The sequence below is a fragment of the Ursus arctos genome, unplaced genomic scaffold (assembly GCF_023065955.2).
Source record: "Ursus arctos isolate Adak ecotype North America unplaced genomic scaffold, UrsArc2.0 scaffold_8, whole genome shotgun sequence".
NCBI lineage: Eukaryota > Metazoa > Chordata > Mammalia > Carnivora > Ursidae > Ursus > Ursus arctos.
In genome coordinates this window covers 21,548,846-21,572,842 of record NW_026623100.1, presented here as the reverse complement: position 1 = coordinate 21,572,842, position 23,997 = coordinate 21,548,846, and the positions used below count along the sequence as shown (strand labels likewise).

The window sequence follows — 23,997 nt, the reverse complement described above, 5'->3', positions numbered from 1 at the left end:
CAGGGCGTGATCCCAGCGTTATGGGATCGAGCCCCACATCAGGCTCCTCCGCTATGAGCCTGCTTCTTCCTTTCCCACTCCCCCTGCTTGTGTTCCCTCTCTTGCTGGCTGTCTGTATCTCTGTCAAATAAATAAATAAAATCTTAAAAAAAAAAAAAAGAGGGAATTGTGCAGAAGACAGCCTTCAGATATGAACTGCAATTTCTGCTTATCCCTGGGTCTCTAGCCCCTGGCCCACCCTGCAGATTTTGGACTTGCCAGACTCCATAATCATGTGAGTTAATTCTTTATATTCAATCAATCAATCAATGTACCAATCTCATTGGTTCTCTTTGGAGAACCCTAATACAGCTCCCTCTCCCCCATATAAAGTTTATATGTAATTCTTATATCATACAATTCACCCATTTAAATGTACAATTCAATAATTTTTAGTATATTCACAGAATTGTGCAGCCATCACCGTAACCAATTTTAGAACACATTCATCACCTTTAAAGAAACTCCATACACATTAGCACTCACTTTCCACTTATCTCCTCCTTCCCCAGTCCTAAACAACTACTAATCTAGCTTTTGTCTCAATAGCTTTGCCCATTCTTGACATTTCATATCAATAGAATCATACAACATGTGGGGTTTTGTTACTGGCTTCTTTCACCCTTCATAACATTTTCAAGGTTTATCAGTGTTGATGCACAAATCATTACTGCATTCCTTTCACTGCTGAATAATATGGATGCCTATCCCACATTTAATTTATCCATTCATCAGTTGATAGACATTTGGATTATTTCCAGTTTGGGGTTATTATGGGGTGATAATGCTGCTATGAACATTTATATACAAGTTTTATATAGACATATGTTTTCATTTCTTTTAGGAATATACCTAGGAGTGGAATTGCTGAGTCATACGGTAACTCTGTTTAACCTTTTGAGAAACTGTCAAACTGTTTCCAAAAGATTACCCCATTTTGTATTCCCACTAGCAATGTATGGCTTTTCCAATTTCTCCACATTGACACCAATTGCTATTGCTATTGTCTGTTATTTTGATTGTAGCCAACCTACTGGGTGTGATGTAGTATCTCATTGTAGGTTCGATTTTGATTTTTCTGCAGACTAATGACATTGAGCATCTTTCCATGTATTTATTGGCCATCTGTATTTTTTCTTTGGAGAAATGGCTCTTCAGATATTTGCCCACTTTTCCATCAGGTTATTTCTCTTTTTATTATTTTTAAAAGATTTTATTTATTCATGAGAGAGAGAGAATGAGAGAACACAAGCATGGGGAGGGGCAGAGGAAGAGGGAGAAGTGGGCTCCCTGCTGAGGGAGGCTCCATCCCAGGACCCTGGGATCATGACCCAAGCCAAGGACAAATGCTTAACTGACTTAGTCACCCAGGCGCCCCTGCCTTTTTATTATTGAGTTGTGATAGTTCTTTACATATTCTATATGCAAGTTACTTATCAGATATAAAATTTACAAACATTTTCTCCCTTTCCATAAGCTGTCTTTTCACTTTCTTGGTAGTATTCTTTGAAACAGGACTTTTCTTTTCTCATGGAGCCCAATGTATGTATCTATTCTTTTCTCATGAAGCCCAATGTATGTAGTTTATTCTTTCTGACTCTATTATAAATGGAATTATTTTCTTAATATCATTTTTGGATATCATTTCTTCATTGCTGGTATATAGGAATGCAATTGATTTTTGTATATTGATCTTGTATCCTGCAAACTTGCTGAAATTCTTTATTAGTTCTTAGAGTGTTTTATAGATGCCTTTAGATTTTCTACATACAAGATTTTGTCATCTGTAAAGAGGATATTTTTACTTCTTTCTTTACAATCAGGATGCCTCTCATTTCTTTTTCTTGCCTAATCACTCTGGCTTGAGCTTCCATTTCAATGTCAAATAAAAGTAGTGAGAGCAGACATCCTTGTTTTGTTTCTAATCTTAAGGTAAAGTTTTCAGTTTTTCACCCATTTAGTATGATATTAGCTGTGGCTTTTGTAGATGTCTTTTATTAGGTTGAGAAAATTCCCTTCCTGTCCTAGTTTATGAGTGTTTTTATCATGAAGGCATGTTGGATTTTCCAAGCAAAGAATAGCTTTTTTTTAGGGTGGGGAGGAGCAGAGGGAGAGAGAGAGAGAGAGAATTTTAAGCAGGCTCCATGCCCAGCTTAGAGCCTGATGAGGGACTCGATTCCACAACCCTGAGATCATGAAATCAAGAGTCAGATACTTAACTAACTGAGCCACCCAGGTGCCCCTGAATACCTTTTGAAAGTAACTTGAATTTTATTTTATTTTCACTTACATATCACTCAAAATTAGAGCACAGTTTGTAAAGTAACTAGAGTTATAAAAAAAAAAAAAGGCTTCTCTGAAATTCAGAGGGATTAACTGGCACAGTCTTCACCAATTCTGGAAGAGTATATGTTAAATCACGTTAACACTGAGGACACATAAATGAACTAAGTAAGTGAAGAAGCATCGTGGCTTGTTAGAAGCACAAAATATAATGGACAGGAGCAGAAGCTAGTATACTCTGATTCAATGTAAGTTTCATTCTCATGAAACCACTTACTCATGTTTGACTTCAATTTATTTTATTTTATTTTATTTTAAAGTAATCTCTACACCCAACACGGGGCTCGAACTCACAACCCCAAGATCAAGAGTTGCATGCTCCAACAACTGAGCCAGCCAGGCACCCCTGACTTCATTTTAAATCACTGCAATGATTTAACTCATATTAGGATTTCAGAATCCTCATTACAAAACATTTTATTGATTATCATTGGACACTTGCAGATTCCAGACGTGTTTTTTCTTAAGAAGTAAAACATCTTGAGCTTTAACTTTTCCCATATAAGTATTCTAAATTAATTATTCCTAGCACAGTCTGCTCTATCTTTTGTTAAAATCAGCATATTTTAGCCATCACTGTTTTTAAACACATATAACTTGCTAAGTACAATTATGCCAGTCACATACCTAGATTTAAAACCTTAGTGGCCTACATGCATCAACTGGTCACCTTCAGTGTGTTTCTGAGTATGGTGGCAACACATGAATCTTTCCTTTTATCTCAAATTTTGCTTCATTTGGGCAGTGGGAGATGTTTACACAAGTTCTTGGGAAAGTTGGGGAGTGGGGAATGTCAGGCTAATTATCCTCATATATGACAAAACTGAATCACACTCTGTCCTGCTTTGGTTCTAGACATACCTCATCCCTCTGATTACTAGCAATAGGCATGTTTTGATGCTGACCAGTCACTATCAGGGAATCTATAGTTGGCAATGGCAAATACAGCAAAATGGAATCTTAAATCGGAATTTGGCTGATTTCCAATTTCTGAAACTCCAAGTGACACTGGAGCACGGACTACATCTTGGCAATCCCTATATTCCTTGCACAAATACAACTCATGTTAATTAACAGAGATAAAAAGTCACCATAACATAAAATAAATTATACTATGCCTCAATAAGAGTTGCCATTTTGCATAATTCCTTAGCTAATAAGAAAAGCTACCATTAAATACCATACTTATTTCATTTTGCTTATTTTAAGGATTTCATAGATATTCCTGTCAAGGTTGAATGGACTACTCCTGATCCCCAGTATGTGACATTGATCAATATTTGGTTAATTGTTCTCACTAACTCAATTGTTTTCTTCCACAGAACAAAACAATAACAAAATACTCCTTCGTTAGAAATATATTCCTACTTACTAAAACTGGCCAGGCTTGCTTAAATAGGCCCCATCTACATGGCTATATCTTATGCTCTTTACATATTATAAATAATGTTTTATCAATTCAACCAAACAAGGATATTTAAAATAAAATTTCATTATACCACCTAAAATGGCTGTATCAATAAATACATGTACCAGCAGCCTCCTTCTCAAATAGCCTGTGTAAGACTATTTACTTTATTAATGACCACTAAATAATGTGTCATTTAGGATACTTAGAGCACATGTAACAGAAAAGAACTAGAGCTACCTTTATCAAAAGCAAGAAGAGAAGATTTATTGTAAGGACACAGATGTTTCATAGAATCTAATGTTAGAAATTCAACTAGGCCCCAGAAAAGAACTGGCCATAAGAACTGAAAAGCCATCAGAATGCAGGTGGTTTTCTTCTTTGGACCTAGTTTATCCTCCTCTTCTGGCAGAATAGCATTCTCTTCTTGATCCACGTAAGAGGAAAACAATGGCCAGTACATCAGTATCATGGCCAGACTGACTCTACTTCTTTATTCGGATTTCTAGAGAGAAAATCTCACTGGCCCAAAGTGCTCTTTCCTCCACCTGTGGCCTGTGGCCTGTGGTCAGAGGGGGGGCATCCTGCTGCCTGGCAACCCAACCCTGGGAGCAAGGAAGTATTCAAGGAGTTTTTGTAAGCTAGGAAGACATACCAAATAGTGTCTCTACAAATGGATAGGACTATGCAAGCCCAGTTCCTCTCTCAAATTCAACAAAACAGTAAGTCATCCTTCCTCTTTCGGAATGAAAAGACTAAAGAAGCATAGAAAAGCCCAAGAGTGTTAAAGAAATCAATATCCCTCCACATAGAAATATCAGTAACAGTGTAAGAATAATCTAAGCCATCTTATCAGTAACACATTCAAATGGACAACTTCCAAGCCAAAGTACACCTGTAAAATGAAATGTTCCACTAAACAATGTTCATATGCTCCTCCTCCCTCAATGTTTTGCTTAAATCCTATGGGTTATACAAATAGAGATAAAAATATTTCATGCTAAAGATAACCAAAGCACTTAGGCTAATAATAAAATAATTTGGGCTTCCAACCTATATTTGGAAAAGGCAATTTATTTTTCTAAAGACTAATTTATTTATTTGAGGGGGGGAGGAGGGGCAGAGGGAGAAGGAGGGAGAATCTCCAGCAGACTCCCCACAGAGCATGGTGCCTGACATGGGGCTTGGTCCCATGACCCTGAGATCACGACCTGAGCTGAAATCAAGAGTCTGATGCTTAACGAACTGAGCCACCCAGGAGCCCTGGGAAAGGCAAAAAATTTATATGTTAACTTTTAAGAATCACTGGATAGTCAACTATGTATTGTTTTATTAAGTTTTACTTTCCACTGATGGCTTGCTAGTGCACCATGTAAACATATCAATAAGTATGGGACACCTTGCATAAGAAATAATAAATCACTTTTAAAAAATCATTTTCAGATATAAATGCAAAGTTGAGATGCTTTAAAAAATTTTTAGGTACAGTTCTCACAGACTTTCCCCCTTACTAATGAGTAATTTGCTAGACCGAGTTCTAGGAATACCTCAAACCCATTTTTTTTTTTTTTTTTTTGCTAGCAGATAACAATTCATATTAAGTAGGCTCTCTCTCTAAATATATTCTCCTAGTCTCATCTTTCAACATTATCTGCTAAATTTAACCACAGATGCTTTTTACCCATAAATGGTCTTAAGCAAAGATATTCTAAAGAGGGGAAATGCACAATGCAAGATAGAATTTAATCCTGATTTTATTTCTGATTTTCTCTCTGACACTGGAGAACTTATTTCAGTTTCTTGTTCTGTAAATTTTATACACTGGCAATGTCTCACAGTGCTGTTGCAAGAAGAAAATAAAACGTGAAGATTGAACAAAAATTTAAATTGCCATGATGGTTGATAGTGCTGTTAGTAACACTGCTCTGTTCATAGGAACACAGACATCATTTGCCCTAGAATTCACTTCCAAAAATTCAAACTTTAGGGCCTCGAGGAAGTTAATAATATCTGTATTTGTGTAATGCTTTATAGTTGATAAATAACTTCTATAAATATTGTTCATTTAATACTCACAAATGTTACATAACAAAGGTGCTACCATCTGAGGAGACAGAGACTCTGGGATGTCAAGTGATTGGCCCAAGTTCATACAATTGGTAATAAACCTAGGATTCAGAGCTGGGATTCGAACCCTGCATTTTGACTCCAGGGCCAGTATTTCCCCTTTATTGTAGTGGAGATTGTCTGGTGGGTTTTTTTTTTTTCCTTTAAAGATTTATTTATTTATTTTAGAGAGAGTGAGAAGTCTCAAGCAGACTCTATGCTGACAGCAGAGACCAATGTAGGGCTCGATGTGGGGCTAGATCCCATGACCCATGAGATCACAACCTGAGCCAAAACCAAGAGTCAGACGCTTAACCAACTGCACCACCCAGGCAACCCTTGTATAATGTTTTAAAAAGGTTCTGATCCTAGGTGCACCTGCCTGGCTCAGTCAATACAGCATGTAACTCTTGATTTCGGGGCTGTGAGTTCGAGCCCCACATTGGGTGTAGAGTTAATCTAATAAAAAAAAAAAAAAGAAAGAAAAAAGAAAGCTTCTGATCCTATTTCTCACCCGAATTTATAGGATCCATATGGAAGAATCCACTGAAAAGTGTTAGGCCAACTTTCCTGGATTCATCAGAGATCCTGATGACTTCTCTTAACCCATTGAATTTTCAATTCCTTAACTACTTTAAATCCTCACTCTACTTATTCACCAACTTATTTGTCTACGCTTTTATCTCTATAAGAATACATAACATGATCCCTTTAATTTCAAAACAATTTGATAGATTCTGGACTGATAGCAGTTAGGGAACATAGAATAAAGGAGAGGAACAAATGATAAGTCAGATGATTTTGTGGCAGAGTGGTTTGGCATAGGCCCAGTAACATATTAGTGGGTTCAGATTAGGATTTCTAAATGTGGACCTCAGTTCTTTTATATGTAAAGTGGGGTCAGAAATACCTATTTTACATGGTTAGAATGAGAATTAAATAAATATATCATGTGAGAGGGGTGTATAAAAATATATTTATTAGTGGTTGACAGAGTAATTGGTACAAAATGAGCGCACAATAAATTGAAATTTTATTATTTTGGTTGAGGAAAGTTGTAAATAAGTCAAGTTTGGAAGAGGTATTAAACATAGCTTGATCCCCATTAAGGAGGCTGTGAACACCAGTAAGAAACACCGGTTTCTCAATTTCCAGTTGTCAGGTCATGGTGTAAGTGCTGATGCTAGTGGACTTTATAATTCATTCAACTGAGGCTGTACAAACAAGCCCAGAAGGGCATTTAAGCAATGTCCTTAAACAGAAAACAAAATTTAGAGTTTTCTCATGAATGGAGATGCTGCATATCACTTTCCAGCTACCACCTGTTACATGTTTTATTCACCAGTTATGTGTAAGGAGCAAAGCCCATGCACAACAGACGGCAGCCTAATTCTTGCTTCTCTAAAAAGGTTTTCCTCCTACTCATAAGAGCCCAAGGGTATGTTGATGTGAGTGTTGCAGATGAATCCTCAGCACTGAATACTACTTAACAGTGTGACTCAGAGCCCAACTGTGTTTCTCGTCGTGGGTGATAGCCAAGCATTGAAACATGGTCTGAATTCAGAGTCTGGATCTGAAGACAATTTATGTGCAGTTCGTTACCCAACTCCAACAAGTTTATGCATGTATATAAAGCACAGAAGGATGAAAAAATAATTTTGACCAACCATTATGTCCTTGGTAGGGATCAAGGCTTTAAAGTAGTTGAATCTACAGAGTCAACACTGGTTCAGGAAGCAGAAAACTGAGGATTATCTTTGATGCCTCTCTTTTCCTAAACCACCCCCATATCTAATCATAGAAGCTCACTTGCTACGCAATCCTCAGGTCCATGCACTTCTCTCGGTCTCCACTGCAAGACCCCCTTGGTCTAAACCAACATCACCTATTTCGTGGTTTCCCTACATTTAATCTAGACCCTCTTCAGTGCAGTCTGAAAGATTTTTCCAAAATGAAACTTGATCTGTCACTGCCACTGCTCTATTCCTGCTGCTTAAAAGCTTTAAATAGCCTCCCTTTGTTTCTATGGTAAAGGTCAAAACATTGAGCCAGGTCATTAAGGCACAAAGTTCTTTGTTACCACAGTGTACTTAGTTACCGGGTTTCTTAGTTACCAACAACGGAAATTGATTCTGGCCGATTTAAAGAGCAAAGAAATTTATTAAAAGGATATTGCCTCTTGGAAGAAATTGACTTTGGCCCATTCAGGCAACAAAGAGATAAATAAAAGGATGTGAGCCACCCAGAAGGCTGAGGAAATGGATGCCACAGCTTGCACCGCCAACACCCTGGAAAGCACTGCCCGAGTCACAGCCATACCTGCCAATAGGAGAAGAAAATTCTTCACTGTTCTGCTTCTGGCTCCAGATCCAAAAATGGGGTGGGTGTTCTTGATTGGCTGTGAATACACCCAGCCACCTGGAGGTGAGCTTCCATAACAGGAAGACGGCCAGCCCCCCACCAACACTCCTAAAGTGGGGAATTCCCCAAACACAAGAAGGCGTTTCAAATGCTGAGCAGCCAAAATTAAGAGAAAGAGAGAGGAAAAAAAAAAAAAAAAAAAGGAATCCACTACGTCCTATGACCTAGGAATTGGCCCTTGCCTCGCCCTCCAGCATCATCTCACCCCCTATCCCTCTATGCTCCAGCTACACACACGTGCACCCCAGGGCTCCTCCCTTTACCTACAGCGCTCTCTTCTCCAACAACAGCCCTACCCCGCTTTGGTCTGACTAATGTATCAGTCCAGGTGCTGTTAGGATGAGTTTAACGAGGGGACCATTTACAGAGATATAGGTCCCGTGAAAGGAAGCCAGCCAGCTATGGTGAAGCATCCTGGGCTAGCAAGAGCAGGAAGCCCTATTACCCCTCACCTAAAGGAGGAAAGATGCGGGGTTTGGGGAACTCAGAGGGAATAGCTGTGCCCTTCAGCAAAGAAAGAAGTCTGTCTATACTGGCAGGGACGGAGAGTAAATAGCCTGACTTACTCTGCTCCCACCCTCTAATCTCCTGCTCATGTCTCTGATTGGACAAATCCAACATGAAAGCAGAGGGACGAGTTGCCCATTGATGAAAGCTGTAGAAAAACAGGGTCGGAAAGATGGAAGACGCATCCGGAAAAATTCCAGGGTGGTCGGTCTCCTTTGTTTTAGGTTCCTTTCTTTAGTAGTATCTATCTCTATTTGTAAATATATAACCATAAATGGTTTTTTATTTTAAACATTAAAAAATTATAGTTAAACTCCTAGAGGTCAGGGATTGTGTCTGTCTTTGCTCGCCATTGTTTCCTGGGGAACTAGCAAAGTGCCTGATACATAAAGGGGCCTCAAGAAATATTTATTGAGTTAATGAAAATATTTTCAATATGGAATATTGTGCTTTCAACCATCCAATTTTCAAGGCTTTAATAACTAGAATTGGGAAATCATGGCTTCCTTCTTCCTTGTTAGCCAGGCTCTTTCCCAGTTTCTCCTTTGCCCACCAAGTAAAATGGCCTATAATCGCAAAATCTCTGAGGCCCTGCCAAGATTAAACTAAAATTCTAATAATTTATTTTTATTTTGCCCAAACTTTCTCCTGCTCAGTTAATTTTTCTAGGTAATTTATTGAGAGCTCATTCTATGGCATATATGTAGAAAGCTAACTTTCTCAGGCTTCGTGATAACCAGAAAGTTTAAACCACAATGCACAGCATGCATTTCAGCTTAAGCCTTTTGCCTTTGTGCTATATTAAAATATCCTTGAAACAGGCATAATGCCATATGATGAATAACATATGGTACACGACAGTTCCTATTCATATATGGAAAATATGCTAATGATATCCCGTACAGGAAGTAAAAGTGGAACCAGATTTATTTTTTCTATGTGGGTTTATCTGGTTTCAGCATCTAAAAATACTGACTTTTAATGTCACGGAGGGAATGTTATGGAAGCTGAACAGAGATGACTGGTGTGCAAGGTCAGTTACAAAACAATCCACTGGAGGGAGATAGGAGTAATCCATGATCTGCCTGGTCAGAGTCAAAGTAATGTTGAGGGCTAAGAAAAGATGCTTAGCGAAGCCCCTGAGCCTTATCAAGGAGTCTCCGAAGGTGCAAAGAACTCATACCTACCAGCTGTGGGAAACAGACTCGACTTCCCCCAGATGTTACTTGCACTAGTACATCATCTTGTTTTTACTGGCCGGAGCACTCTCAGGTCCAATGCCCCCTTTTTATAACAAGCATTTTGTAATGCCTCCTCTGCTTTCCTGAAATGGAATTCATAGGTAATTTACACGAAACACTTTTTAAGCCAGTATAATAATCAAGCTATAAAATAAAGGATAAATAAAATACACTTACAATAAAGTGTTATATATATATATATATATATATATATATATATATATATATATATATCTCAGAATGTAAACTCTTAGACACTCAGAGCTTACATCTATGGGAGGAATCACTGTGAGTGTAACCACCACAAATTCACAGCATGTTGCACTGGAGACTCAAATACCATAAGCAGCATTGTTGTCAGGGACGTGCATTTTCAAAATAGTGAATGCCTCCTGCATTCGCCAGCAAACAGTGTGCAGTCTTCTCTTGGCTTACATAGTAGGTACATTCCTGGGAAATTCAGTGATCTTAAGAAATATGTCAAAACTACATAAAGCTTCATATAAAATAGACTTGGGTTCTGGGCACAGATAACTGTCAATTTTATACATACATGAAAGTCCTGTGGGACATGTGAAAGTCTCATTCAATTCAAAGAACAATTTTTTGATGTGTGGCTTTGTCTTATACACTGCAGAACATCTCTGGCCCCAGCCCACAAAATGCCAGCACATCTTCCAACCATTTTAACAAGCCAAAATGGCTCAACAAATTTTCAAAATGTCCCAAGGGTATATAGTGTCTCCTCAGTTGAGAACTGTGAGGTTGGAGGATTCAGTGATCAGTTTTCTGACTATGATAGAATCACTGTGATGTTATCAGTATGTGACATTCTAAACCTTCCTTTGGCTGATACAATTCTTTCCAGCAGGCCCAGAAACAGTAACCTTCTAACTCAAGGAAAAAAAAAAAAAAGCTAAAGCTTATGAGAAGGATACTGGAGCAGCTCACGTAATTGAAGAAAGAGCTGAACAAGAAAGCCTCAGTGTATCACTTAGGATTAAGTTCCATTAAACATGATTGAGAGCAGTGGCTTCATCAAAATAGAATTTTAATTCTCTCTCACATAAACTGAGCCTGAAGGGGAGATGTCCAGAGTTGGTATAGCAGCCCTACTTCATGAAGTTCCCTGTAAGCCAGGCTCATTCTCCTCACTCTCTACCATCCTTAAGGTGTGGCCCTGGTCCTCATGGTCCAACATGGCAGCAGAACACAAGAAGGGATAACGAACCAGGCAAATCCCAATTACCTCCTTGTGGAAGTGTCTCATATGCTTCCACCAGACAATTCCACTTATACCTCATAGCCCAAAACTTAGTCATATGGCTATGTCTAGCTGCAAGAAGGCTGTGAAGGTGTTTATTCTGGGCAGTCATATGACTATCTGAAAATTCTATTACTAAGGAAGAGAAGAGAATGGATATTGGATGACAAAGTAATCATCAGTACCCTGCTTGCGGGGGGGAAGAATCAAGTCAGCTCTGGGGTCTCAGCTGATGGCGTTGTTTGTGCATGTTGAATGTTGGCAGCAGCAGGGGTTGATGAGCACGCTGCCCTGGAATCCAGCTGTGCTCATGGCTGTTTAGCTCTCCTTGATGTGCTGGGCTGAATAATGGCTCCTGAAAGATCTATGTGGTAATCCCTGGCACCTGTGAATATATAGCTTTACAGAGTAGAAGGAACTTCGAAGATGTAATCAAATCAAGGTTCTTGAGATGGGGAGATTATCCAGGACTATCCGGATGGGCCCACTGGAATCACAAGAGTCTTTATAGAAAGGAGGCAGGAGATCAGAGAGAGAGAGAGAAAGTGTGTCAACGAAAGCAAGAGACAGGAGGGATGCAAGAAGGGGGCAGTCTCTAGAAGCTGAAAAGAGGTAAGGAAACAGATTCTTACCTGAAGCCTCCAAGAAGGAGCAGATCTTGGTTTTACACTTCTGACATCCAGGGCCATAATAAAATAAATGTGTGTTGTCTTAAACCACCACATTTGTAGTAATTCATTACAGCAACAGTGGGAAACTAACACACTTAGTAACCGATTATTCTTTGAATCTAATTCTAAAATCTTCTCCAAAATTTCATGAACCACCAATGTGCTCCCATTAAATCCCTTTCCTGCTGTAGCAAAGTTGGTTTCATTATGTCCAGCAAAGGACCCAGGCTAGTACAATCATGGGCCATCCCTCGAGGGGTCACCAATAAGAAAACTCAGCACCATTTATACTCTTGGTCTCTATTTGTCTCTGCTCAGGAGTCATATTCCCATGAGGGTAAAACCAATTTTCCAGATTAGATCACATGCCCATTCTTGTGGTCAGGGGCTGAGGTCCTTTGACTGGCAGCCCCATAGAATCACAAGGATTGGAGAAGGGACAGTTCACTCAAAGTAATGAAGCAAGTGCTTTTACCAGAGGAAGGAAGAAAATAATGCTGGTCAATCAAAACCAACATTTTTTATTAATTTAATATTTCAGAGATATAAAAGACATCTTCATATCCATGAGCCAGACTACCAAAAATCAAAAACCAGTAAGGGACTTCCAGTTAAATATGGCAGATAAACTAGATGTGTTTGTCTCCTTTTAGGGAGGAGGGGAATCCCACCAAAACCTCAAGGGCAAATAGGAAATGAACATCAGCAGAGGAAAAACAACACATTTTTGAAAGCTAGGAAACAGATGGAAGAATGGTAACACACATTGCTGAGAAAAAGAAGCTAAACCCAAAATACCCAAAGAGGTGGATACCAAGAAGCAGGCAGGCAGTTTACCCTGTAGACATTCAGAAAGGTCAAGGACTTAGAAACGTGAGTATTTCCTGTGCATAAAAAGAAGCATTGCTCGCCTCACTATTAAACGTGAGCAAATAGAGAATTTAATAAAATTCTGTCTAGTAAGTATAAAATGTATTTGAACAAATAAATTAGTATACCTTACTTACCTCTGGAGAAGATTGTTAGATTATTAAAATATAAGTAGATAACCAATGACTACAAGATATTTGAGGAAAACCTCCAGCATCAACAACAAATCCCAGAGAAAACAAAGATAACACAAGGAACAAAACAAATCTTTATTAAAAATTGTAACTGATATCATCAGAGAGATAAAAGAAGGTATTATAGTCATGAGACAAGAGAAGGATGGTTGTTTTAAAAAAGGAATAATCAGAACAAGAAAAATAAATTAAAATTAAATAGAAATTTAAAATGTGGTTTTGAAATAAACAAAAGCATCCAATAAAACTGTTAGAAGATAAAAGCAAGGAAATCTAGAAAGTAAAATCAAAAGAAAAAAAAGATGGACAATAGAAGGGGAAAAATAAGATGCTTAAAGGATCATTCGATGTCCAACATCTGATTGATAGGACTTCTGGAAAGAGAAAATGGGAGTAAAAACTGATGGGACGAAATCATCAAATAAACAAGAAAAGATCCCAGGACTAAAAAACATGAAATTTAGCCATGCAATTTCAGATCACAAAGTCCACTAAATGCTCAGTCCAATGAATAAAAAAAGATTTACACCAAGTCACACAATAAAATTCCAGGATGCTAAGAAAAAACTTAAAATTTCTAGGGGATTGTGAGAGGGGGTAATCCCATAAAAAGGATCAGGAATCAGAATAGGCATCAAGCTTCTTGACAGCCACAGAGTTCAGAAAAAAATGAGGCAATGCCTTTCCAGTTCTGCGGGGAAGCTATTTCCATCCTAGAATGTTATTCCTATTCTTAAGTAACAATCACCTATGAGGGTAATTATGCAAAGATGCCCATGCACTCTTTCTCAGGAAGCTACTGAAGGATGGGCCCAGCAAAATGAGGGACTTGACCAAAAGAAGAAAATATGGAAGCTGGGAAACAGGAACTGTCACACAAAACTAGTAAAGATTGTCAGTCCTGAGGGACACCCGGTGGCTCAGTTGGTTAAGCGTCTGCCTTCAGCTCAGGTCATGATCCCAGGGTCCCACATTGGGCTTCTTGCTCAGCAGGCTCCCTCTGCCTGCTGCTCCTCCTGCTTGTGCTCTCTCACTCTCTCTCTTTCTCCAACAAATAAACAAATAACTAAAATCTTTAAAAGAAAGAAAGAAAGAAAGAAAGAAAGAAAGAAAGAAAGAAAGAAAAAAAGAAAGACAAAAAAGAAAGAAAGAAAGAAAAAGAAAGAAAGAAAGAAAGAAAGAAAGAAAGAAAGAAAGAAAGAAAGAAAGAAAGACAAGAAAAGAAAAAAAAGATCGTCGGTCCTCAGATGACAACCTAGGCATCAACCAGTCCAAGATAGGGCAGGAGGACAGAGATAATCAATAGATTATCTGAAATGTTAAATGTATTGATAAGCATCTGAAAACCTAATGAAACATTTGGTTAGATTGACAGAAAACTGATAGAATGAAAAACTAGGCAATTCTTAACTCTAAAGAAAACAAAAGTTTGTACCATGAAAGAAAAGTAGTCAAATACACTTACTTGGCTTACCAACGAACAACATTTATATAATAATGTAAATACTAAATACTGAATTAGCTAGAAATTAGGTTAGATTATAGTAAGAGAATGGTGGGGAGAGTATAGGGGAAGGGAAGTATATGGGTGTTTGGAGTTAATAGATAAAGTCTACTATATATATATATATTTTTTTTTCTTTTTAAGATTTTATTTATTTATTTGACAGAGAGAGACAGCACAGCAGGGGGAGCAGCAGAGGGAGGGGGAGAAACAGATGTCCCGCTAAATAGGGAGCCGGAGGTGGGGCTCAATCCCAGGGGCGACCCTGGGATCATGACCTGAGCCAAAGGCAGATGCTTAACTGACTAAGCCACCCAGGGGCCCCTAAAGCCAGAAATTTATAAGACAAGAAATAGCAGTACAGCTATATGCATAATATAATCAGGAAAACTGCCAAAGAGTTAAAAGCCTCAGCTGTGGGGAGGGAGAAGGCACTGCTTTTTTTTGTTGTTGTTTAATATAAGCTCTGTAGTATTATTTAGTATTTTGTCTAACCTTGATTTTAAAAAATTTATACTGCAGGCACCTGACTAGCTCAGTCGGTGAAGTGTGCAACTCTTGATCTCAGGGTTGTGAGTTTGAAAATCATGTTGGATGTAGAGATTACTTAAAAATAAAATCTAAAAAAAATTTAAAATAAAATAAAATCTTTATTTATTTATTTTTTTAGAGAGAGGGTGAGCAAGAGTGGGGGGGGGGGGGCGGCAAGGAAAATCCCAAGCAGGCTCCAAGCCCAGCACAGAGCCCAACAAGGGGACGATCTCAAGACCCTGAGACCACAACCTGGGCCAAAATCAAGAGTTGGACACTTAACTGACTGAGCCACCCAGGCACTCCTAATATAAAATCTTTCTTAAAAAAATTATACTGTACTCCCTCTAAAGAAAAGAACCAATGAGGATGAATCCACAGATTATTCATGTTTTAGCTTTCGCATTAATGCCAACACTCTATTTAGTTCAAATTCTTTTCAGAGTCAACATTTGCTGAGTTTAGAAAAAGCTCATGGCTCCATATGCCCTGTCTCCTTCAAAGACCAGTATTTGAATTTCCAAAGAATTACTCACAATGGGAAAAATGTTCTCTCCTATTTCCCATGTGTGATTAGAGAATACCCCAAAGCATGAAATATTTTAAAATATTTGTTTTCTGAATGTTTATTTATTCTCCATATTTACAACTACCTCTCTGTTTGCCATTTGATAATCAAATCAAAAGCCTCGCTTGCTCTGTTCTGCCTTGGCCTGGTTCTCCCTCAATCCCCTCTAAGACCTTGACTCCATTACATCATTCAGGGCCTTTTCTGCTTTAACTCCTAATTGATGTGAGTAATTCCTATATTTTACCTTATAAATTGCCAAAGTATTCTATAAACAAGAGTATTGTAGATATTTTGCAAACAATAAATACATATACATTAAAGAAGTTTATGAATTCAGAACCTATTAATAATCTAGAGTAAATACACTGTTAGCATAATAAAATGTACCTTCCTGATAGGACAAAGCCTGTCAGTGACTATGTAACAGTAAACAACTATCTCAGAGTTGGATTAATCCCACATAGGCTCAATATTTACTTTTTTTAAAAAAAATATTCATTTCTAGGGGTGCCTGGGTGGCTCAGTCAGTTGGGCATCTGACTTCGGCTCAGGTTATGATCTCAGGGTCCTGGGATTGAGCCCCAAGTCAGGCTCCCCACTCAGCAGGGAATCTACTCGTCCTTCTACCCCTCCCCTGGCTTGTGTGCTTTCTCTCTCTCTCAAATAAATAAATAAAATCTTTAAGAAAATATTCATTTCTATACATGGGCATTTTCTCCTCAAACTGTTTCTAAGTGATAGGTTCTGCCATTCTGAGGGTAACTTTACAGACCAAAACCTCTGAGGAACTTAAAGAGGACATATTCATTAAAATTCAGTATTTATGTTTAAGACTCACTTTAGCTAATTACTGATTTCAAGAAGCATTTGAGGAGCAAACAAAATGTTTTCCATCCATGAGTTTTTTTAAAGATTTGTTTATTTATTTTGGGGGGGGCAGAGAGGAGGGACAGAGAAACTCAAGCCGACTCTGCAGTGATCACGAGACCCGTCATAGGGCTGGATCCCATGACCCGAGATCAGACCTGAGCCGAAATCAAGAGTCAGACTAACCGACCATGCCACCCAGATGTCCCTCTCTGTCCATGATTCTTTACTCACAATTATGATTAGTTAAAAATAAACTCTGGTACTTATATGGATTTTTAGGTAGGGAAAAAAAGAGAGAAATGCATAGCTGCAAAACAAAATGTGAAAACAGTAAGAAAAATTTCAGCACCAGAAAACCCCCAGGGGCAGGTTGCATAGTTATTAATAAAACTAGACAGTGTACTTTATGGTTCAAGTCAAAATTCATATATCCTTCCCAAGTACCCATATACTTGGGGGCAGGGGAGGACTCACTAGAAAGCTATTTTGCCTGATTTATTTGGATAATAGCTGTAATTTCCATTTAATTTTAATTAATTTTAATTAAATTTTAAAGAAGGTTTTGGTAAATTCTCCCTTGTATTTTTATTTATTTATTTATTTATTTATTTATTTATTTATTTATTTTTAGAGAGAGAGAGAGCAAGCAGGAGGAGAGGCAGAGGCAGAGGGAAAGTGAATCCTCAAGCAGACTCCCTGCTGAGCATGGATCCTGACTGGGGGGGAGGGCGATCCCAGTGCCCTGAGATGACCTGAGCTGGAATCGAGTCAACACTTAGCCAACTGAGCCACTCAGGTGCTCCTGTTTCCTTGTATTCTTTTTTTTTTTTTTAATAATTTTTTCTTATGTTAGTCACCATACAGTATATCCTTAGTTTTTGATGTAATGTTCCATGATTCATTATTTGCATATAACACCCAGTGCACCATGCAATATGTGCCCTCCTTAATACCCATCACCAGCCTATCCCAGTCCCCCAGCCCCCTCACCTCTGAAGCCCTCAGTTTGTTTCCCAGAGTCCATAGTCTCTCATGGTTCATTCCCCCTTCTGTTTACCCCCTTCATTCTTCCCTTCCTTCTCCTACCTATCTTCCTGCTATTTCTTATGTTCCATAAATGAGTGAAACCATATGAAAATTGTCTTTCTCTGCTTGACTTATTTCACTTAGCATAATCTCCTCCAGTCCCGTCCATGTTGCTGCGAATGTTGGGTAATCATTCTTTCTGATGGCTGAGTAATATTCCATTGTATATATGGACCACGTCTTCTTAATCCATTCATCTGTTGAAGGGCATCTCGGCTCCTTCCACAGTTTAGCTATTGTGGGCAATGCTGCTATGAACACTGGGGTTCATATGGCCCTTCTCTTCACTACGTCTGTATCTTTGGGGTAAATACCCATTATTTATGCAATTTATGCAATTGCTGGGTCATAGGGTAGCTCAATTTTTAACTTTTTAAGGGACCTCCACACTGTTTTCCAAAGTGGCTGTACCAACTTGCATTCCCACCCTTGTATTCTTAATGCAGGAGTCAACAGATGATATAGCAGAAAACTGTGAAAGTAAAGGTGGGAAATGACAACTGAAATGCCTTCAAGAACAACATGCAATATATTTACTACTTTCTGAATAAATAATCTAGACCCAGATAAGCAGAAATGCTTTTTGGGGAAAATGATAAGTAATTTGAAATCAGAAGCTGTCCCAGAAAATCCAGAATGTGCCATTGAAATACGCATCATTATAAAGACACCATTTGGTCAAAGAATACATGGTCCCATTTTATGCTCACTTAATCGCCTAGAATTCAACTTCATACTTTCATTTTTTTAAAAGATTTTATTTATTTATTTGAGCGAGAGCACGAGCAGGGTGAGGGGTAGAGGGAGAAGCAGACTCCCCACTGAGCAAGGAGCCCAACGCAGGGCTCAGTCTCAGGACTCTGGGATCAGGACCTGAGCCTTAGGCAGACGTGTAACTGACTGAGCCACCCAGGCGCCCCTAACTTCATACTTTCAGTAATTTTTTAAAAGAGAAATAGAAATGTAAGTAGTATAGCCAATTATGCTTCTGCTACACTCAGTGATCATGAGCCCTTGCTAATGAATACTATCTAACCTAAATTTGTCTGCTGTGTTGAAAAACTTTGGAAAGAATGTATGCTTTTTTTTTTTTTTTTCCCGGTTGTATCCTTGACCATGGACAAAGAAGTCAGAAGCATTGCCCATGATATAAGGCCATGAATGGTGATGTCCTCTCCGTTGCCTATCAGATCAACAACAGACTGGTGGCTTCCCTGGTTCCACTCTCTAATAATATACTAATCCTTTTCAAAGAAGGGCCTCATTGTGCAGTCAAGCTGATGGAAGAGGGCCAGCTCTTTTCCCCTGTTCTCTAGAGAAAGTTCCCAGATGGATATCTCTCTTGAAGTCAGTTGCATTAATCCAAAGAAAGCACACATTTTGGAATCCAAGGGATCTGAATTTACATTATTTACTTAACTTCTCTGAGCATCTGTTTCTATGTATATAAAATGAGAGAAATAATAATATCTACATTATACATATGGGGGTACTATATCTGAGGGCACTATATCTACATAATAAGTCTGCGTGTTTATTACAAGACATGTTATAGAATTCCATTTAATTTTAGTTTGTGCCCACTCTTTTTCTACTTGACTTCAGAATTAGACTCATGCCTGGAACACTTGGAAGCTTTGTTCTCTCCACCAGACCAGACCTCTGAGTGCATATAATTTACTTAACAACAGATGTGCTTAACGTGTCTTTGGCTATTTTGTAATATATGGAGGAAAGAATGGCGAGGAGAACAGGAGTCAGATAGATTCGAGTTCAAATTCAGCTTCTACCTGAACACTGACTGTATGTCCTTGGGGAAGTCAATTAACCTCTCTGAGCCTCTATTTTTTTTCCTTTACAAAACAGAAGAGTACTTTTTCTACTATCTAGCAAATATTTTTGAGGTGTTAAGAATGCATAATATAGATCAAAATTCTTTATCAACAATAGAATGCTGTGCAAGTGTTACTGCTTTATTATCATTATTATTATTATAAATAATACTTAATTTTTACCAGTCCTGACAGATGATTTAGAAAAAAAGAAATTATCTCATTCAAGAAAAACTAGTAATTGCATAGTCAGCTCTTTCCTATACTGAGGAAAAGCTAAAGTTACTAAATATTTAAGTAAAGAATACTAGCCAGAGAATTAGAATACAGCTTCCCGTTTAAGTGTGAACACCAACAATTTATTGGACAAATCTTCCCAATTTATTTAGCTTGGTTTTCTTATCTCCAAAGTAATTCCTACCTCACTTGAGTACTATGAGGACAAATATAGAAAAACAATGGGAAAGATGGCAAGTCCTTTAAACAAGACTTCCATATTCAGATGAGTTTTTTGTTCCTTCTTTCTTTAGGTATGTGGTTGTCAGCAATCGTCTCACCTTGGTTACACACTTTGTTTTATGAGCAAGACTGTTGTCTGATACAATAATCAGAGATTTATGGATGTGGTTGAATTAACCAAGGAGAACTTCAAGGAATATTGGAGGTTTGACAAAGCAGGAAAGAATATCCAGTGGAAAAAAAGACAGTCTCTTCAACAAATGGTATTGGGAAAAATGGACAGCCACATGCAGAAGAATGAAACTGGACCACTTTCTTACACCATAAACAAAACTAAATTCAAAATGGATGAAAGACCTGAATATGAGACAGGAAACCATCAAAATCCTAGAGGAGGACACAGGCGGCAACCTCTTTGATCTTGGCCATAGCAACTTCTTACTAGACACATGACTAGAGACAAGGAAAACAAAAGCAAAAATGAACTGTTGGTATTTCACCAAGATAAAAAGTTTCTGTACAGCAAAGGAAACAATCAACAAAACTAAAAGGCAGCTCATGGAGTGGGGTAAGATATTTTCAAATGGCATATCTGATAAAGGGTTACTATCCAAAATCTATAAAGAACTTATCAAACTCAACACCCCCCAAAAAAAATCCAGTCAAGAAATGGACAAAAGGCATGAACAGACATTTTTCCAAAAAAGACATCCAGATGACTAACAGACACATGAAAAGATGCTCAACATGACTCATCATCAGGGAAAGACAAATCAAAACCACAAAGAGATACCACCTCACACCTGTCAGAATGGCTGAAATCAACAATACAAGAAACCACAGGTGTTGGCAACGATGCAGAAAAAGGGGAATGCTTTTGTGCTATTGGTGGGAATGCAAACTGGTGCAGACCCTCTAGAAAACAGTATGGAGGTTCCTTGAACAGTTAAAAATAGAGCTACCCTACAATCCAGCAATTGTACTAGTAGGAATTTACTCAAAGGATAGAAAAATACTGATTTGAAGAGATACATGAACCCTGATGGTTACAGCAGCATTATCAACAATAGCCAAACTATAGAAGGAGCCCAAATGTCCATCCACTGATGAATGGATAAAGAAGATGTGGTATAGGGGCGCCTGGGTAGTGCAGTCCTTAAGCGTCTGCCTTCGGCTCAGGGCGTGATCGCGGTGTTCTGGGATCGAGCCCCACATCAGGCTTCTCTGCTGGGAGCCTGCTTCTTCCTCTCCCACTCCCCCTGCTTATGTTCTCTCTCTCGCTGGCTATCTCTCTCTGTGTCAAATAAATAAATAAAATCTTAAAAAAAAAAAAGAAGATGTGGTATATATACATAAGGGAATATTACTCAGCCATCAAAAAGAATGAAATCTTGCCATTTGCAATAACATGGATGAGCGAGAGTATATTATGCCAAGTGAAGTAAGTCAGAGAAAGACAAAAACCGTATGATCTCACTCATATGTGGAATTTCAGAAGCAAAACACATGAACATATGGGAGGGAGAAAAAAGAGAAACAAACCCTAAGAGACTCTTAATGAGAGAACAAACTGAGGGTGGGGGATGGGCTAGATAGGTGATGGGCATTAAGGAGGGCACTTGTTGTGATGAGTGCTGGGTGTTGTATGTAAGTGATGAACCACTGAATTCTATTCCTGAAACCAATATTGCACTGTATGTTAACTAACTAGAATTTAAAAAAAATTTTGAAAAAAATAAGGAACATTGGAGGATCTCAGCCTCACTGTTTAATTAGAGCATGGCTAACAAAAAATACTATGTTAACAAGACTGTTCAAACCACAACCAGGTAAAAACCAGAAACTATGCAGAATAAGAAAAATAGACATTCAAGAAATCTAATATAAGATCAGTCTGTCGGCAGAATCTTATAAGAGCTTCAAACCTCCTTTTCGGACCCTTCACTGTGCATTCGAAGCCTGGAATGCACCGTGTCCATGTCAGGACAGTCACGAGACACAGGTGAGGTAAAGCTCATAGGGGGTTAGGGAGGTGTGCGCACAGGAAATTTTCTTTAAAAGAAAAAGTTAGATAGGGTGCCTGGCTGGCTTGGTCAGTAGAGTATGTGACTCTTAATCTCAGGGTTGTGAGTTTGAGCCCCACGTGGAGCCTACTTAAACTTTTTTCAAAAAAATTTCTTTTTCAAGAAAAAATTAGAAATGCATTATTGGCAGGAATCAAGAAGAAGCAAAGGAAGAATCCCTTTTTTCATATTAAAACATGCCTAACTTAGAAACTATATGGCTACTATGCTATTTTTAAGTGTCAAGCTCAATGAAAAGAAGCCGTATTTTACATTTCAGTATAAGTGATACTATTTCCACAATAACTTCTCTTATTCCACCATAGGCAAAAGTCTGACAAACGTTTTGAACCTTTACTAGGTCAAGTCATGGCATGTACTCGGCAGCTGTCCCTTCATCGTACAGGAAACTCCCTTTTTCAGAACTCTACCTTGAGCTACAAGCCAGGACCTAGGGCCTGGGGCCTGAGGACGGTTAGGGTTTCTCTACCAACTGGATCCTCTACCCAGAGAGCCTGGGCCAGTATCATCATCGAGTTTCCTGACAGGAAATCGCTTTCTTCTCTTTCTTGAAATGAGATTTAACAAAAGACCGAGAACACCTGTGCTCTCTCCCAGTGAGAACAGATTTTAATTAGTCACAGTCAAATCAAGAGCAGGGACCACAGAATAATTTAAACAGGTGAAGTTTAATATAAAGAATTTTTGAGCAATGATAGGAGAGTAACTATAAAGATGGAAGAAGAGCTCTAATAACAGGTAATGAAGAACTAAGGGAAAGAACCAAAAAAAGAAAAACTTGGAGGAGGTCAAGCTTCAAATCTCATTGAAGAAGGTGCGACCACAGCCCACCTGATGGCAGAGAATCTGCCTAGGCCAGAGAAGGCGCAGAGTTGCCAGGGAAGCAGAAACAACCTTCTGGGCCCAGGCCAGCTAGAGCTAGTGGAAAGGCTGGGTGTACAGAGGGAAACGGGTACAGAGAGAGGCAAAGAGCAGAGGGCCACTGCAGGTTTGAAGCCTGGAATGCACAGTGTCCATGTCAGGACAGTCACGGGACACAGGTGAGGTAAAGCTCATAGGGGGTTAGGGAGGTGTGCCCAGAGGGAGTTGGGCTGTCGCTGTGGGCACTGCAGGGGCTGGCTGAAACCAGCAGAACCTTCCCTCTGCAAGAACTTAGTACACCTCTGCATAGGGCTTGGACCAAGCAGCTCTGAGCCACTGAATAGGACAAAGGCTGAACATCCAGCTCACTAGACAGCCAGCCTGATAGGGCCCCGAGCATGCCCATGCAGAGCAACAACTGGGGCTGGGATAAAGGCTGTGCCGTCTGGGGCTCCCAGCCACACCACTGCTATTTAAGACAGGAGCTGAAGGTAAGCCCAGTTCTCCTTCAATGTCTCTCTCCAGCGCCCTCTACCGATAGAATATTGAACCAGCTACCAAAGGAAAAATATTTAAAGGGCCCAGACCCATTTTAACAGATAAGTCCATGAAGGGAACCGAGAAGCAATAAATTGATAACCAGCACATTGTCTGGCTGAAGACCTCCATACAGTCAGACCTCCACAGTTAATTGCTCTCTCTCCTGTCCCCTAGAATTAATCTTGCCCCCATGTGGCACCTGCTTCCATCAACCTCAAAGTAACTCTAATCTAACCCATCCTTCCAATCCTTTTCAGTGGGATATTCAGAAATAGCTCTACTGCCTCATAATTGTGAGCCAGTGGAGCCCCCTGGTGGAGGATACGGTATTGCACAACTCTTTAAAGGAATTTGATAGCGCAATCAAAAGTCGAATTAGAGATTAGGCAATTTTTAGAGTGATGGGATTGTTCTATATAGCACTGGGGTGGTATATACATAACTCTGCATTTTTCAAAACACATAGAACTGTATATTACAAAGAATGAACTTTAATGTATGCAAATTTTTAAAAAATCAACCAGGATATTAGAGGATCCTAGAATGGAATGCAGACTGTGAGAAATGAATCTAACTGTATTACAAATGCATGACA

The 23,997-nt window shown here is 38.9% G+C and overlaps 1 long non-coding RNA gene across 1 annotated transcript; it reads right to left on the bottom strand.

Annotated features, from left to right (window-relative positions):
* Nucleotides 1–1,230: 1,230 nt before the first annotated feature.
* Nucleotides 1,231–14,201, bottom strand: LOC130543179 (uncharacterized). The gene is made up of 3 exons (XR_008958317.1): nt 11,515–14,201; nt 10,012–10,148; nt 1,231–8,215 (listed from the first exon to the last, which is right to left on the bottom strand). It is a non-coding gene; the product is annotated as an uncharacterized LOC130543179 (long non-coding RNA).
* Nucleotides 14,202–23,997: the final 9,796 nt, after the last annotated feature.